The sequence below is a fragment of the Bufo gargarizans genome, chromosome 6 (genome assembly GCF_014858855.1).
Source record: "Bufo gargarizans isolate SCDJY-AF-19 chromosome 6, ASM1485885v1, whole genome shotgun sequence".
Lineage (NCBI taxonomy): Eukaryota > Metazoa > Chordata > Amphibia > Anura > Bufonidae > Bufo > Bufo gargarizans.
In genome coordinates, this window is record NC_058085.1 from 297256861 (window position 1) to 297276142 (window position 19282).

Genomic DNA, 19282 nt, shown 5'->3' on the forward strand with positions numbered 1-19282 from the left:
ACTTATGCCATGACCATTATTGATCACTTCACTAAGTTTGTCGTAGCAGTGCCTGTGAAAGACCTGACAGCCAAGACTGCGGCGGAGGCGTTCTGGAAGCATTTCCTCCTGCCCTACGGATGCCCAGAAAGGATCCTCACCGACCAAGGGTCTGCGTTTGAATCACAGTTGTTCCAAGAGATGTGCCTGCTACATAATTGCCAGAAAGTCCGGACCACCGCCTATCATCCGCAAGGTAACGGACTCTGTGAAAAGATGAATCAAACTCTCATTGAAATGCTGAGAGCAGTACCCCCTGAGACAAGGGGTAATTGGCCTACTCTCCTGCCACAACTCATGTACACCTATAACAACACAATTCACTGCTCCACCGGGTACACGCCCTTCTATCTGATGTTCGGCCATCAAGGGAGGCTACCTGCTGACCACTCTCTGGATGTACAGGTGCCTGATGTCATCAATCCACTACCAAAGACTGATTGGGTGGTGGAGCATCAAAGACGTCTCCTTAATGCTAAGGAGATTGTTCAGGAGCACATGGAAAATGCCCGAGAGCGACAGCAGAGAGACTATGACCTGGCTGCTCATGGGGAACCTCTAGCTTTAGGAGACATGGTGTAGTTGAAAAATAACCACCGAACCAGTAAATTGGACAGTAAGTGGGAAAGGACTCCCTACGTCATTTCTTCTATCCCTAATGCTGAGGCCCACATTTATCAAATTTCCAGAGAAGGTAAAGGCTCCCAAATTGTACACAGGAATCGATTAAAACTCTGCATAGAAGGAGAAATTGCAGCAGAGGACAATGAGCCGGAGTCCCCTGAATCTGAGTTGCCAGCCCAACCTGCTGATCCTATGCAGGCTGTTGAGAACCTGATTCATGACAAAGAGCCACTTCATTGGTTCCTCACACCCTGGTTGAACTTGGTGGTACCAGCTCCAGTTCCTGCTAGTCCTCAACCCCAGGATGACCTGTCCCAGAGTGTACCTGAAAGAGCTCCAGAGCCTGTGGACTCCTCTGACCCTCCTAAACCAAGGCAGGAAGAACCTCTGCCAGTAAGAAGGTCCACGCGGTCTACTAAGGGGCCCCCACCTGTGAGATTTGGAGACTACATTATGGGCCCAGGTAGCCCCTCCCAGGAAACCCCTGTTTAACTATTTACAAGACGCAGGTACAAACTCATTTTGTTCTTTGAGCCTCCAGGAACTTATGTTATATTCGCATTTTCTATCATTATCATTATGGACTATCCTGGTTATCCTTGATGCACTGTACCAGGTCAGCACACCCTGTTCCCTATACTATCCTGAGTGAAGAGGACGACGCCCCTTTTCACCGCACTCTCCAGTGGAACTGCTTGATATATTTGTACTGCAAAAGTGGTGACTATTGTGTATGCCAGCTTTTCGTTTTTGTCTTTCAGGTTGCAGTTTCCAGCTGGACGGGCCCCTTATGTTGCGCCGAGGACGGGCAACGTCACAGCAACAGTGTATGTAGTGTCCCACTAGGTAAATGTGGGCACTATACAAGGGTTAATATGACCATTGTAAGGGATATGATGTTTTATGTGTATTTCCCTGTGTTATCTGTATATCAGGCCTGTTAGGGTGTAGTTCCTCCTCCTAGACGCTAGAGGGAGCTAGGGAATCCCTAATATATATAGTTAGGCCCAGACAGGAAGGAGTAGTGTAGTCCAGGAGGCTAGTAAGTGCAGTCTAGCCTGCCTGAAGTTCTTGAGCCAGAGTTAGCTCAGAAGATTTGCCCCAGGGGACGGGTTTGCCTAAGCAGAGCAGAGTCATTATTCCAGCTAGACAAGTAAGCTGAAGGGCAGAAGGATTTACCCAAAGCAAGGATAAATACCTGAGGAAGTTTGGTACCAAGGATAAAGCCAGCATTAGGGCATACGGGCCTTGGGATTGAGACAAGCAGGAGTTCTGAGGAATAGTGCACAGGATTTCTGAGGAAGAGTGCAGCCTGGTCTGTAAGTGTTGTTTTACCCTCTGAGTATCTTGCAAAGAACATTGTACCTGCCATATATTTAAAACCTGCTTATTACTACTGCTGTACCTGGAACTTTACAAAAGACTGTATAAAGTTAACCGTTTCCAGTAAAAGAAGTTTGGTTCACCCCAACATAGTGTTCCTCACTTATTACTACTATAAATCGGTGTGCCACCGTTACAGGCACTGGTGTCACGAATCTTAAAGGGACCTTGCCCCAGGCACATTAAACACCTGCAACATCCAGGACACCTCACCCAACATCAGGCCTGGTCCCTATATACAGAGAGTGCCCCAGAGGACCCCTGTGTCAGCCTCTTTATCAATGCTGTACGCCTGCCCAGGGTCTCCCTACAAACTGTGAGTAACCCAGAGCAACCCTTGTATGCCTATTAACCGTGACCTCACAATCGCAATACCCTGCAGGTCTGCGTACTGCACTCATGCACACGACCGTTAGGACCGAAGCATCACCAGACCACATTGACTATAATGGGACCCTGTGGGGATCCGGCCTGTTGACCCCAAAAAAAAAAAAATGTGCTTGCACTAGTCTTTGTCTAGCAAATCCCGGCACTCATGCCCGAAACTGGACAGATCCCCGCTGGTCCTCATTATAGTCAATGGGCAGTATCCAGCTATGCCGGATACAATGAACCCCAGCAGGCTGTTCCTCTGCCAGATAGTTTTAACGATAGTGTGAAGCTAGCCTATGATGGATTATTGGGCCATTTGCAGCAAGGATGGGGGGGGGGGGGGTGTCAGGCACAGGGATCTACTCCTGCTATAAAAAATATTTTATAATTGTACTGTGCTATATTTTTCAAGCCTCTTCATCGGTTTTCTGGCCTATAGAAGTCAATGATTTGTGACAAAATTTTTGACTTTTAAGCTTTCGCCGACACTATTGGCTCTCTTTATGATTGTAGTGCTTCTAACACCAGCATGGGATAAATTAAGAATGGCATACACAATGTCAATCTTAAAGGGGTCCAATGCTCTCAATCGCGCAGGGCAATGGCATTTTTGTTTATATTTTTTACACTGCTAGGTGGAGGCGTCTGCCTAGCAGTGTTGCCAGTGACATCACCGGCTGTCACGGTCCCTTAGTTGACTGATGCCAGTAAATCAAGGAGATTGGCTGAGCGTGGAGGAATCTAATAGCCTCCTTGATTTCTCTTGATTCAGTGTTGATAGGGTTAATGACCACTTCCCTTTTCTAAGCTGTTGCTCAGTGGTCATCACTTCTACCCTTTATAGTCTCGCCCCATCCTTCTGACTATGCGGTTGATAGCTTAATTTGTGTTTGGCTGAGCTGGTGTTAGATCCTCTCTGGTGTTCCTGTTCTTCCATCTCTACAGAAGTTAAGTGTTGCATTTGTTTGTATTTCTATATTCCCTGTTGTTGTATCTGGGCCTGAGACAGAGACTTCCATTCGTCTATCTGGGGGGAAATGGGTTGTCTCTGGTCCTATACTTATTCCAGGGCCTTATAGGGAAATCAGGGCCTAGGTATACTGCTTATGAATATTCCTACCTTCGAAGTCTATTCATATTGATAGGTAGTCAGGGCCCGGCTTAGTGTTGTCTAGGAGGTGACCTGTTTCTTCCCTAGTTTCCAGGCCCAGTTACTGTTCCCCTTCCCTCCTGTGTTCAGTGTGGAGTTTCCCCCCCACACTGATCGTGACACTGGCACTGACCGGCGGGCTTTAGCGCTGCCCTAGCCATTTTACATGCATGGGCAGCACTAAAGCCCGCCCATCAGTGCCAGTGACGTCACCGAGTTCACTGCTAGGTGGAAGCCTCCACCTAGTTTTACCCATGGAGAGCCCGGTACGTCACGGGATCTCCATGAAATGCTTTGATGCTCATATCAGGGGGGCTGTCTGGGTAAAAATGGGGATATGTCTGGATTCAGTTGTTTGAAATGTTGGGATAGTTGCATCTATAGGACAACCATTCTTTGTATGCCATGTTATTTTATGTCAGCATACTGCCAGTCACGATCATGTGCCTGTCTCCCTAACTGAACTGTCTGTATTTGTGCTCTTAATGGCTTTTATGCTATTTATGACCAAATATTCCATTACTACGTCTCAAGCCCCTCTCTATGACCTTCTGAGAAGATTAAGATGAAACATTTCTTCCTGATAAATCCTACATGGGAAACAACACGGATTAAAAATTAGGGAACGTGTGAACCCCATATGACTTGTATCACGTGTAAACTCTGAGGAAAGGCCAGCTAGCTGGCGGAAACACTATTTCCTATAATGCCAGATTCACATGGCTCCATATATCATTAACACCTGGAACCCCCTCATTTCTACAGAACTGTACCAAGCTCTTTATAAAGTCCTAAAGCAAGGGCCAGCAACCTCCGGCATGCCAGCTGCTCTGAAAATACAACTTCCAGCTGTTCTTGGAACTACCTTAACAGCTAATGGGGCATGCTGGGAATTGTAGTTTCACAACAGCTGAGATGCCAATGGTTGCTGGCCCCTGTCCTAGAATAATCAAAAATTTAGAACTGTGCACCGCTATCTGCGAATTTACCCTGCTGACGCTAGCCCTAAAACTGTGTTCGTGGCTCGTATCATTTACCATTTTCTACACCTGTTTTAGGTGTAGAAAAAGGTCTAAATGTAAGACAGCTCGGAAGCGATAGTGGATCCACCGAAACTTGTAGCGGTCGGCGCCTCTTCATAAGGCCTTGTTCACATGACCGTATGACTTTTTCAGTGTTTTGAGGGCCGTTTTTCTCGGATCCATTTTTCTTTCTTTTTTTTTTTTAGTGTTTCTGGTTCCATTCCGTTTTTTTGTTCTGTTTTCCGTATGGCATATACAGTATACAGTAATTACATAGCAAAAAATTGACCTGGGCATAAAATATTCAATAGATCGTTCCGCAAAAACGGAACAGGTACGGAAGACATACGGAGTACATTCTGTATGGGTTCTGCTTTTTTTTGCAGACCCATTGACTTGAATAGAGCCACGGAACGTGATTTGCGGGCAATAATAGGACTATCTTTCAACGGAACGGAAAATCAGCTGAAATCAGTGCGTCTGTCACTACTTTATGTTGCTCTGAGTGAGGGCGGCATAAAGTTGATGACAGGTTCCCTTTAAGAACGGATTCTCAAACGCCGGTCTTAATAAATGTGCCCCTGTGTGTTTGGGCACCGTAGCCATAAAATAGACCCTGTCACAGCAATGGGAAACCATGCGAAATGAAATATAGTCTAATAGTATAAACAAAAATAGATAATTTATTGTATTTCTAGTTTAAAGGCACTTAGAGGGATATTTCAGCATTTAGGGCATATCTGAAGTCTGACAGCTGGTGATAATCAATGTATAGGGCCCACAAGAACACCTTGCTTTGTGGCACTTTTTGGGCATTTTGTGGTCTTTTTTGGTGGTCTGACTACGGTTGTGCCTTTTTTCAGCTATTTTACGCCACAGACTTTTAACATTTGCAAAAAAAATAAAAATAATCACATGTACAAACAGAGAACATTTAAAAGGAGCCACTGAAAATGGATAAAAATGTCATGTCTTGTAAGCATGTTGTAATTATGATGGTAATGAATATTAGCCGTCTGTCTCTGGCGTGCTGCTGACGGTGGACAATGGAAGATCAGGCTTGTGAAGATCTGTTATCCAGGGTTGGATTATAGAAAGACAAAAGGGGTAATGAGGCCTCTTTCACACGCCAGTGAGTCACAGATGTGTGCTTTTCATGTTCTCCATGGACAGCACATGTACCCATAAGTAATTATCCGCATGGATTCACAAATGAACTGCTGACCGCCTTGTCACGGACGTCATGGACACAGACGTGTAAAAGAGGCCTTACCCAGGGGACTTAAAGGGGTTGTATCTGTAAAGAATAAATCAAGGCAACCGGACGTACTGTCGATTTCTTGAAAACGTTTCACTCGTTCTTCCAACGAGCTTTCTCAATTCTGAGTGACTGTACAAAAACTGTACAGTACGTCCAGTTGCCTTGATTTATTCTTTACAGATATATACCATGACCTGGATAAATGAGAACCTTCACAGACTTAAAGGGGTTGTCTTACTTCAGCAAATGACATTTATCATGTAGAAAAAGTAAATACAAGACACTTACTAATGTATTGTGATTTGTCAATATTTCTCAATTTGCTGGCTTGATTCATTTTTCCATCACATTATATACTGCTCGTATCCATGGTTACGACCACCCTGTAATCCAGCAGCAGTGGCCGTACTTGGACAGTATAGGAAAAGACACCACCCTATGTGCACTGCCATGGTCCCAGACACCAGAGAGGCTGGCTTTTTTAACTATAGTGTGCAAGCACGACTACCGCTGGTGGATCACAGGGTTGTCGTAACTAAGGAAACGAACAGTGTATATTGTGATGGAAAAATGAATCCAGCCAGAAAAGGAAGCAATATGGACAATCACAATACATTAGGAAGTGCTTTGTATTAACTTTGTCTCTACATGATAAATGTAATTTGCTAAAGTGAGACAACCTCGTTAAAGAGGACCTGTAGCCTCTCCTTACCTTCATATTGATCAAGAGAAATGCACGTGGGTTTCACATTCACGTTATAAATTCCGTTATGGGGTTCCGTGATAACAGAATATAATGGAATTTTAGGACGGAATGCAAAATATTTGACCACGATACCTTTTTTTTATAGTTAAGTCTTTTGCAGGACGATCTGTAGTTTTTGCTAATACCATTTTGGGGTGTGTATGACCTTTTGATCACTTTTTATAGAATTTTTGGGGAAGTAAAGTGGTGAAAAAACTGTGAATCAGCTATTTTTTATTTATTTTTTCATTATTCCATTCACTGTATGGGATAGGTCTTTTTTTTTTTTATAGTAAGGGCATTTTCGCACTTGAAAATGCCCATTATGTTATTTTTTAAAATTGTTTATTTATTTTGATTTTGGGGAAAGGGTTGAGTGATTTGAATTTTCATATTTTATTTTTGTATATTTTTCAAAACATTTTGCATTTTTTTTTAACTTTTTGTTAGGACCCCAACTTGCAGTCATCAGATTGCAGTTTGCATAGAACAATGGAATTTGCTCCATTATATTCTATACAGAAATCACCATATTACAGTTCAGTGCTGCCATCTGCTGGCCTGAACTGTAATATTCAGGCTAGTACAGGCTCAGGCTTATTACTATTAATGAACGCCTTCCCCTATCTCAGCCCGGGGAAGGCGTTCCTTACCTAGAAGCGCACTCTTCTGGATTTTAGCCTTCTCAAATGAATCTAAGTAAAATTTTTGCGGTTGGCATTACTGTTGATTTCAGACATTAGCTGTGGGTGTCTGCTATAGGAAACAGCAGGCACCCGACGGCTATGGCACTCGCTCCTCTCGGGAGCGGGCGCCATCTTTAAAGACCTGACATCTGCCGTACATGTTCAGTGGATGTCGGGAAGGGATTACAGAGGACCTATCACTGCAAAATGCAATGCAATCTGTAGGCACCATGTTATAGGACAGGAACAGCTGAGCAGATTGATATATAGTTTCAATTCAATAAAACTTGTAATTTATAAATGTATTCATATTTTTTTCACTTCCTGTTACGAGCTATCGGTACAGGGAGGAGGAGTTATCAGTGACTGACAGCTATCTCTGTATACACACAATGCTATCAATCAGCTCCTCCCTCCTGTACCGATAGCTGTTCACAGGATGTGGACAAAGCAATCATATAAATGTATAAATTACAGGTTTTACTGAATCTTTTCCCACAAAGCTATATGCTCAACTCCTCCTGCTCTATAACATGCTGCTTTCAGATTGCATTGCATTTTGTGGTGACAGGTCCACTTTAAGAACTACAATGATGGGGGCACTTAGTTTGCCTGATATTGTTTGATCTTCTTTTGGAAATAATTGCATTGTTTCCAAAATTACCATTAAACTTTACTAAATTGCAATTTTAATAGTTTTTTTTTATTAAAAATGACACTTTTCATAATCTTCACAATCTTTTTTAATAGAACATCCTAACTACTGTATGTCTATGTCTATCCAAAAATCATTATTAGGCCACCTGCACACGAGTGTGAGTGAACGTGCATATGATCTTCATTTATTTCCGTGCAGATTTATTTGTGTTTCTGCAGCATATTCACACCTAAATCCTCAATATCTAGTTGCGGATTTTGGTGCGGATTCACCCTTCCACTGAAAAGGGTGAAATCCACAGATAAAACCACAACCCTCATGTACACTTTGCAGATTTTTTCTGTGCGGAAATTAACGCGCATTACGGATTTCCAAACTGCAGCCTGTCAGTTATGTGTGCGGTTTTAGCTGCAGATTTCATTATTTTCTTTCCATGGCCATTCATTTTTTTTTTTGCGGAACGTTCATTTCGAAGGGTCCGCCCAAAAAACAAAAAAAGGAAGTTACTCCGTGTGCATTCCGTTTCTGTATGTCCGTTCCACAAAAAAATAAAACATATCCTATTATCGTCCGCATTACGGACAAAGATAGGACTGTTCTATTAGGGGTCAGTTCCGTTCCACAAAAAAATAAAACATGTCCTATTATAGTCCGCATTGACAAGGATAGGACTGTTCTAATAGCGGCCAGCTGTTCCGTTCCACAAAATGCGGAATGCACACGGGCGTCATCTGTATTTTTTGCGGACCGCAAAATACATGCGGTCGTGTGCATGAGCCCTAATACAGTACCATCAAAGTGCATGAGATTAGAGAAATCCTGTACGCTTTTCTTTTTTTTCCTTAGATGCAGAAATTAATCTGCTTTGTGGATTTTAGGCCCCTTTCACAAAGGTGAACGCATTGCACCCGCACTGAATCCGGACCCATTCACTTCAATGGGTCTGCTCAGATGAGCGGTGATTTTCACGCATCACTTGTGCGTTGCGTGAAAATTGCAGCATGTTCTATAGTCTGCGTTTTTCTGTAAATTTTTATTTTACATATATATTCTGCGTTTTTCAAGAAACGCAAGCCCCATAGAAATGAATGGGTCTGCTTCAAAATTGCATGCAAGTGTGGATGCGGTGCGATTTTCACGCAAGGTTGCTAGGAGATCATAGGGATGAGCAACCTCATTAAAGTCTATTCACTGTATTATTTTTCCTTATAACATGACTATAAGGGAAAATAATAGCATTCTTAATACAGAATGCTTACTAAAATATGGATTGAGGGGTTAAAAAAAAAAATAACTCACCTATCCAATTAATCGCGCTGCTGGCATCGTCTGCTTGCTTCTTCTTTCAGGACCTGCAAAGGGACCTTTGATGACATAATAGAAATCTTCTATCTTCATTCAGCAGGACCTGTGCTGACATCACCACACTCACCACGTGATGAGCGCGATTATGTCATCAAAGGTCCTTTGGCAGGTCCTGAAAGAAGAAGAAAGAAGAAGATGCCGGCTGCACGAACAACAGGATGAGGTGAGTTAATTTTAAAAAAATTTTTAACCCCTTAAGCCACATTTTAGTAAGCATTCTGCATTAAGAATGCAATTATTTTCCCTTATAACCATGTTATAAGGGAAAATAATAAAATGAATAGAACACCTAACCCAAACCCGAACTTCAGTGACGAAGTCCGGGTTCGGGTCTGGGTACCACATTCAGTATGGCACTCGCACGGAAAAAACTGAACATCAGAACGCAATCTCTGCAATTGCGTGCCTACTCGCAGCGGGTTTCCCACAATGCACATGCAACGCATCCGGAGTAAATCCAGGACGCCCGTGTGAAAGAGGCCTTAAACGGGTTGTCCGGGTTCAGAGCTGAACCGGGAGATACTCTTATTTTCACCCAGGCAGCCCCCCTGAGGCTAGCATCGGAGCATCTCATGCTCCGATGCGCTCCCTTGCCCTGCGCTAGATCGCGCAGGGCATGGGCTCTTTTGTTTTCAATAACACACTGCCCGGTGAAAACTTCCGCCCTGTAGTGTGTTCGGCGATGTCACCGGCTCTGATGGGCGGGCTTTAGCGCTGCCCTAGCCGTTTTACTGGCTAGGGCAGCTCTAAATCCCGCCCATCAGTGCTTCCTGGCAGCCCCATGGAGAGCCCCGGTACGTCACCGGATCTCCAAAAAATGCATTTGCCCTGCGCGATTTAGCTCATGCTCCGATGCTCCTGTCAGGGGGGCTGCCAGGGTGAAAATGGAGGTATGTCCGGGTTCAGCTCTGAACCGGGAAAACCCCTTTAAAGTCTGGAGCTTGTAAATTGTTTTTTTTTTGTTTGTTTTTTGCCGTGCGGATTTCAGTGTTTTCAATGGAAAGGTGATATCTGCAGCAAAAGCTGCATAAATACTGCACAAAAATGCGTAAAAAACGTGATAAATCATGTCGATTTATGTGCGTTTTTTGTGCATTTATGTGCGTTTTTTGTGCATTTTGGTGCAGAGTTTCCCATCACACATGGCACATTTTGTTGCATAAATTCTTGTGATGGAAGATGAGTTCCATTCTTCTGCATGGGCCAGTTTTGGCGACAAGCACACGGATTTCTGCAAGCCCCGATCAAGTGAATGGAACTGATTTTCAGTATCAGAAATATTCAGCAGCAAAATCTGCTGAGTACGAAGGCGCCCATGGGAAAAATACATGTGAAACTCCAGTCATATGATTATTTTTTTGTTGTGATTTTCATTTAGAACCAAGTAAACAATAGAAAAGCATAGGGCATCTAGGCAGACGGATAATATCCTAGATATAATGTGCACCCTGGGAAATGACAGGCAGGAGAGAGGTGAAGCAGGGGGCGGCACAGCTGCTAGCTCTTTGCCAATGGGCCGCCTCTTCACAAGGTACCATCTAGTGATCTTTGTGCCAGCAGCTGTGTGCGACGGCCTGATTGTCCTCACATTTTGCAGCAGCAGCACCCCCCTTCCTACTTCATTATCTTCAGCACTCTGCGGTTATGGGAACCGGTTCAGACTGGACTGATGTCAGGCAGGGAAAGGAGGTGAAGCTGGGTGGAGAAGAAGGAAGAGGAGGAGGAGGACACCATATAATGGAGCACAAACACAAAATATTCTTTCTCACTTTCTGCAGGTTGACTGTATGGACTTCAAGCCTGGGGCAGAAGCTGAGATGAGGTCTGCAGAGGTGGCAGCTCCAGGTCTACAGGTAAAGCTAAGGGAGACTTACTGTACGTGCTTTCTGTCTTTTCACTTACCATCATCTAGGTAATAACTTGCCTTAATATTTCCAGTCTTCTGGAACGTTACCTTTCCTTCCCTAATTTCTATGCCGCAGGTAGAGCACGTTACTCCAAATGAAAAAGTTTATCCCACTATAGCGGAATTATTACTCTGGACTGTCCTCAGATATTAACCTACCTGAGTAACCACGTATTTCACCCTTTGTTTCACACTGCAGGATATTGTTGCTAACATTTGCAAAACATCCCATTAACCCTGTAAGTAGCGTTGAGCGAATCGAAGCCAAACATACTGACTTTGATCCAAATTTCAGGAAGAATTTGATTCGCCGCAAAGCCGAATTTCCTCGCGCTTTGTGGTAACAAATCAGTTTTTTCTCTGAAATGGCGGTAAAAGCGAAAAAACATACCTCATCCATCTGTGCGCGAAGAGGCCGTCTCAGCCATCTTGATTGCAGAAACCGCGCAAAATCTCACACAGGGTGATGTGCGACATCACCGCGCTGGCTGAGGGGCGGTGATGTCATCAGGTCACTGTCCGAGATTTTTCATGGTGTCTTCGATCAAGATAGGGTATGTTAATCCCTGAAAGACATTGGTTTTTATCTCAGATGCCGCAATCAGCTATGAACTCGACATCTGAGGGGATCAATGTTGGAGGTCAGCGCGATCGCCATTCCCTGTCATTGCACCCGCTATATACAAAGGAATGGGCTTAGTGATGCAGTATTTCTCCACGAATCGAATTTCTTAGAGAAATTCATCGAAGCAGCCGAATCCAACTTTTCATAACTTTGCTCCTCTCTAACCATGAGCTCTCCAGATGTTCCTTGTAGTTCTCTTGATTCATTGTAATGTTGACGTGATGGGTGGCTCAGTGGTTAGCACTGGGGTCCTGATTCTCACCGTAGCAGCATCTCCGTAGAGTTTGTATGTACTTGTGTGGGATTTAGTCCCTCAATCCACTGACAAATGTTTCATGTGACTCTCCTCCTAGATCTCACATCGTGAAAAACACATTAATATGCAATTATTATGGGGAATCAAATTGCCCAAAAATCCCAATTCTTTTGCAGTCATTAGTTCATTGCACCTGTGGGCAACACAATACATTCCTATAGACACGGGCAGAGATGAGCAAATAAAATTGGCGTTACATCCAAATTTTGGGTGATTTCATATGAGGCAGATTTCTCAAAATGGCACAACTAATTTTTCAGGTCAGAAGACAGGAAAGATGAAGAAGGATGATCACATGACCCCAGGCCAAAAAGTTAAAATTTGTGGCCAAAAAGTAAAAAGATTTCTGCCTTTTTTTAAAAAAATTGTTAAATCTTCTTTATTTTTAAAGCGGCAGTTTGTTCCCACCAGCAGCCATGCGTTTACCCATAGACATATATGTCATTGTCATTGCTTGGTATGAGTTGCATACAGTCCTTGGAGACCCCAGAGTGTCATCCACAACTTTTCAGAGCAATTGGAGCACATTCGGTTTAGGTCAGATTTATTGATTCATCGAATCTGAATAGAATTTCAGGAAATTCACTCTTCACTAAGGCTGGGTTCACACCTGAGCGTTTTACAGCGCGTTCCTACGCGCTGTAAAACGCTCAACAGGCAAAAACCACGTACGAATGTGCTGTAAAACGCCCTACGCCCCAAGAAGTACCGGAGCTTCTTTGGGGCGTATTGTCGCGCGTAACACTTCTGTTTTTCATTGTACGCCTCTGTGGTCAATAGCAAGAACAAAAACACCCCAAAATACACAACAAAAACGCCCGATAAAAGCGCCTGTAAACAGCGTATATCGAATACGCTCAGGTGTGAACCCAGCCTTGAACACGAGCTGCTAAAACGAATGATTCTTTACAACGTAATAGCACTTCATACCTGTAAAATATACTTGATGAGAAATCATCATTTCTATGGGTGGACTTACTTCTGCCTGTGGGCAGAGATCTTGGCACCTGTAGGTCTGTATAACGCAGCGTGTTACAAGGCTTATGTACCGCGTCATGTATCCCGCTCCGGTGAATGCAGAAGTGGCTGTGTCACAGGTTTAAAGTGTTTTTACCGTTTTGGCAAACAAAGATTATTCCTTGTGCATTAACATACCCGCGGTGGTAGGAGGTGCATGTACTGCAATATATGTACTGGAAGATGCTGGAGTATTGCTTGATTTTGGATAATATTTAAAGGGATTCTGTCACCAAATTTTACCCCCTACAGTAAAACATAGCTACTTGTAGGTCTCCCTGAGCTGTATCAAATGATGCCCTTATTAACTAATAGTCTTGATTAATTTATTTGATTTACATAAGGTGCCCAAGGGGATGTCCTTTCCTAACTTGGTGCCCAGCCGCACACCTCGGTCCGGTGCCTACCGCCGCCTTCCTAAGTCCAGCGCCTCCTCTAATATAATATATTCAAGAGCCGGCGCGCTGACGTAATCCCTGAGTCTGTTCAAAATCCCGCGCGTGCGCACTACACACTGTAGTCTGCGCCCGTGCGGCTACAGGTAATGGCATCGTCGAGCGAAGTGCGCATGCGCCGGCATTCAGCGCACTTCGCTCGACGATGCCATTACCTGTAGACTGTACAGGTGCAGACTACAGTGTGTAGTGCACACGCGCAGGATTTTGAACAGGCTCAGGGATTACGTCAGCACGCCGGCTCTTGAATATATTATATGAGAGGCGGCGCTGGACTGAGGAAGGCGGCGTTGGGCACCGGACCGAGGGGTGCGGCTGGGCACCAAGTTAGGAAAGGACATCCCCTTGGGCACCTTATGTGAGTCATTAGCATATCACTAAAATCGATTTTATAAAGAAATAAATCAAGACTATTAGTTAATAAGGGCATCATTTAATACAGCTCAGGGAGACCTACAAGTAGCTGTGTTTTACTGTAGGGGGTAGAATGTGGTGACAGAATCCCTATAACCTGGAGACACACCATGAGCATTCCAAAGCCTTACTGAGTAAGATGAGACTAGAGGTTTTCCCCTCCTAAAAAGTGATGGCATATCGCTAGGATCTACCATCACTTCATGATCGGTAGAGGACCGACTTCTGGGACCCTCACTGTTCCTGAAAATGAGGGGGTCGCAGCTTTAGCATGGCTTTAGCGATGTGTTCTCCCTGCACAGCAATGCTCTTGGCCATCCATTGGCCCCATTTACGTAAATGTGTGTGTGCTGCAGTTCCCTGCACAGGGGTGAGTGGTGGGGGGCTACTGTGCAGGAAATGCAGTTATAGAGGGGATCTGTCACCCTGATTTTGAACCATTATCTACAGTAATACCTGAGTAGTACTGCAGATATGAAGCCCAGATCACTATTTTATATTTCCCTACTGCCCCCCGTTCCCACAGTCAGAGCTATGTTGAAATACATTATCAGGACTGCTGTGCATGTGCACATGAGTCCTCTCCATTATGTTAGATCAGCACAGCAGTCCTGACAGTGTATTTCAGAGCAGCTTTGAGTGCTGACAGCAGGGAAACCCGGGGCAGTAGGAAAATAAAAAATAGTGATCTGGACTCCTTATGTGCAGTACTACTGATGTATTACTGTAGATAATGGTCCAAAATCGGATGACAGATTCCCCTTAAATCAGAACTGCAGCCCGTTCATTCTAGAGGTCGGACTCCCATCCATCATAAAGTGATGGTAGATCTTAGCGATATGTCGTGACTCTATAAGATCGAAATTCCCCTTTAACAAAAGACCCGTTCCCAAACTAGACCATCAATGCATCTGGACCAAGGGCCAATTCAGAAAGTGAAAGGTTAGTATTCCTCCGATGTGAAAGACTGCCCTTAATGGGGCTCTGAAGGCTAGAGGCAAACCTGGATTCGTGAGGAGCCTATGAAGCATGTGCTTGTTATGGGCTGGAGCTGAATATATTGAAAACTACTTTTTAGTGTTTATCTGTAATTAGCTAACATTTATATTAGTTTTGGAGAATGCAGAGAGCAGGCGCTCCAGGATCGGATGCCGACAGCTGAGTGCAAGAACAGGACGTGGACCCCTTGTTTCTCATAGAGTAGCCCCTTTATGTACTTTTCACAAGTAAAATTCAATATCTTATGCATTTAAGCGGAATTTTTTTAGATTGTAAAAAGCTGCTCTTAAGATTGCATCGAGCCTCCCAATTCACTGTACAGTTTGCATATATGGCTTGTCCACCCCTGAGGTGCTCTGCCATCAGCAATGTATATATCCTATATCTCCTGTACATAAACTATGTAATATATGGTCCTGCCATTAAACAAACCGCTCCTACTGCAACCTAGACCCATCCGAGAGCACAGGGTCTATGTTCTGGCTCTCAGATGGCTGTTCAATGCTGCTTATATAGCAATTCCCCAATATTTTCACACACTTTATAGGACATTTACTATATTTTATTTTCTATTCAAATATTTCCTACTATGTGCCTTTTTCCTGTTTTTATAGTGTTTTCTTCTCATGCAGATATGGGCTTATTTGAAGGGAATCTGTCACCAGCGACCTCCCTATTCAATTGCTTGCATAGACACATAGCTGAGGTCCACTTGATTAAAAGAACGTTCTTCTTATGTTGATCCGAGGCTCCATTCCCGAGTTATGATACTTTTTCTTTATATGCAAATTAGGCCTTTGGTGCAATAAGGGTGTCACCTTTGCTCTTGTTGCACACAAGCTCCTCTCCTTTCTGTGGCCAGCCAATACCTTTCTGCTTTGTTACTGCCTAGCCCTGTCAATCAAAGCAGTGAAGGAGGGGCTGGCCACAGAAAGGAGAAGAGCTTTTGGTGCAACAAGAGCAATGGTGATGCCCCATTGCACCAAAGGCCTAATTTGCATATAAAAAAAAAAAGTATCAGAACTCTGGAACAGAATCTCAGATAAACAAAATAAAAACAGTGTTTTAATCAGGTGAACCACAGCTACGTGACTATGCAAACAGCTGGATCCAGTGGTGTGGTATCTGGTTAGGCTGGGTACGGTAACTCCAGTAGTCTGTTCCTCTGCCAGAATAGATTACCGGAGTTATGTGCGAGAGATGTGAACCTACCCTTATTCCCATGGGTGCTATGCAGTATAAATAATAAGGAATCTCCAAAACCCTACTTTAGCAGATTTTGGCATCAACAGCTGGGCTACAGCATCACAACGCGACCCCACAGACCTGACAAGTTATAATGGGACTGAGTCAAGAGCTGCCAAGAAGAGCAAGAGCTGAAAACCTAAGCGCATCAACAGCTGACATTAGTCACACTCACAACCTTTACACTATGCGTAATCTACCATGTCCATGAAAGCCCTGCACTCAGGGTTGCCAACCAGAATTTTTATTTTTTCGGGACAACTTATCCCAAAATCACGGACAGCCAACCTTTTTTACGGACAGATTGGAAAACCATAATGAGTGATTCTAAGTAATCCATATCTATAGAGCCATATACTGGTAATTACTACCAAAACAATCTAGTCGAGTACCGCTAGTCTCAAAGAAATACGGACATGTCTATTTTTTTTCACGGACACAGTTAAAAAGTCACCTATTTTTATGGACTGTCCAGAAATGTCTGGGCAGTTGGCAACCCTGCCTGCAGCCATTTCATCACATATTTCATACCACAAGGGTATGTAAAAATATATTAGTGTTTTTATACCTGGGTGCAACCACATGTGACTTGGATGTAATAAGCATCAATCCAGACATGACTCCATGTCACAGGGCAGCTAAAGCAGTTTATAGTATATATGCCCTTAGCTCAGCTTGCTGGACTGGGGCAGTGGTTGACTTTACCACCAAGTAAACCAAGAAAATGCTTGGGGCCCCCTTGAAGACTGGGCCCACCCTGCTTGCCGCAAGCAATTGGGTGAAAAAACAGACTAAAGGCTGTATTAAACATCCCGATTTAACAGGCGCTTATCGTGGAGGAAGAGTTTCTTCCCAGTAATCGCCTGCTCGCTAGTGGAGAAGACCGCTGCTATTACATGCAGCGATCTCCTCCTCGGTATAGGGAGACTCGATCGCTATGCCATCCCTCTTCCCTATACTGAATGTTTGTTTGCAAGCAGCAGATTGTGAATCTGCAATCGATGTTTTTTTAATCTGTCGATTTGGATTGCCCAATGAACAAGCTATTGCTTGTTCATCGGGCAATCGCCGGCAGCATTACACAGCCAGATGATCGCTCGTAAGCGTTAATATGAAAGCTCGTTAGTGATCATCTGCCAGAAAATCTGCAGGTGTAATGCAAGCATGAGACTAAAGGGGATAAGGTACCAGGTCAGCTGCACAAGGGCTTAGGGTCAGGGCCCCTTCCAGCTGTAGAGCAGTTGCAGACGTTTTAAGCCACACTGCTAAGCTAAGAGCGGGTCTTAGCGGGTTGATGGGGATGGAGCGTAGCAGGTTAATGGGGGCAGAGCTTAGAGGTGTGATAGGGTGAAGCTTAGCAGTAACGATGGACCTGCAGACATTATTTTACTTAGGGCCTCAGAAATGCCAAATCTGCCTCTGCTTGGGGAATATTGCGCTTACCTATAGTCAGAAATGAATTTACATCCAGTAAAGATCTAGCCCTGGTTAACATACACATTCACAACCAAGCACCATCTCTATGCTAGGGATGTCACTGTGCTTGGTATGCTGCGAGGAGGCAGTGGCACCATGGCCTCTTCAAAAAGCTGACTGGGGACTCCCGTCCCCACTATTTTTGTTCTTACCTTAGACCAGAAGTGATGATGTGCCATACACACACATGTGACTGCTGAGCCATTAGATGTTGGACTGCTCCTTTAAAGGTGTTTTACAAGTGTTTACTATTAATGGCCTAGCCTCAGGATAGGTTATCAATATCTGATCGGTGGGGGTCTGACACATAGCACCACTGCCAGTCAGCTTTTTGAAGAGGCCATGGTTGGTTTTGCAGCTCAGACTCATTCACTTGAATGGGACTGAGCTGCTCCTAGGCCACATGACTTATGAATAGTTTTGAGCGAATCAAAGTCAAATGAATTGATTTCGATCCAAATTGAAGAAAAAATTTGATTTGCGCCAAAGCTGAATTTCCTCGCGCTTTGTGGTAATAATTTTTCCTGAAATGGTGGTAAAAACAAAAAAATATACATACTCGCCTCATCCATTTGTGTGTGCGAAGAGGCCTCCATGGCCATCTTGATTGAACATACCACTCAAAATTTTGACTGATGACTAGTGTTGGGCAAAGTGAGCTTCAGATTATAAGTCGGTCAAAATTTCGTTTGAATCCTGTACGGAGATCCGTCTCCTTACAGCATACAAATGTATGGGCTGCACCGAAGTGAAATTCGATATCTCCGAAGTCGCGCAAGACTTTGTAGAATAACTTCGGACATGGATTATTCCGCTTGAAAACAATTTTAAAACAGGGATCAGAAGTTGGCTTCAGTACCCAGGTACCAGTATCCCAGTTTTAAAATTGTTTTGAAGTTGAAAAATCGAAGTCCGAAGTTATGTACCAAACTCTCGCGAGACTTCAGAGATAACGAATTTTGCCTTGGCGGAGTCCATACATTTGAATGCTGTCAAATGAAGTTTGACAATGTCACCGTACCCACCGAGAGTGATGATGTGGTGACATCACACATCAGCATGCAGGAGAATTGGCGCATTTTCTTTAATCAAGATGACCTCTCTGTGATCAAATGGAGATGAGTATGTATTTAAAAAAAAAAAATTATGCCATTTCAGGACAAATGAGCACTCGCACAGGTTTGTACACATAACTACAAAAAAAAAGTTATAGGGGGCAGATTATGGCAACCCAAAAAGTTTTTTTTTATATTAATAATTTTTTTCAACATTGCATGCAATATTAAGTGGTGAAAAGTACAACTTGTCCAGCAAAAAAAAAAAAAAGGTTAATCCATCATTGGGTACAAATCGAAGGGGCTGCATATAGGACTTAGGGCCCATTTAACCAGGCCGGTTTTATTGGCAATGATCAGGAATGAACATCCATATATACATGCAACAATCATTTAAAATACATGGGGAGGAAATATTTGTCCCCTAAGAGATTGACTGTCTGTGGGTCGCACGTGACTGTTACACATT

The 19282-nt window shown here is 43.7% G+C and overlaps 1 protein-coding gene across 2 annotated transcripts in view; it reads left to right on the plus strand.

Annotated features, from left to right (window-relative positions):
• Nucleotides 1-19282, plus strand: part of SLC16A9 (solute carrier family 16 member 9) — a 121864-nt gene that overhangs the window by 65153 nt on the left and 37429 nt on the right. Inside the window, exons 1-2 of one of the 2 annotated variants that reach the window (XM_044300052.1) lie at nucleotides 10886-10994; nucleotides 11084-11158. The gene's annotated coding sequence lies outside the window, so the exon portion shown is untranslated. Of the gene's footprint in view, nucleotides 1-10885; nucleotides 10995-11083; nucleotides 11159-19282 lie in introns of those variants that run through there. The other variant, XM_044300053.1, reaches the window with a different exon arrangement.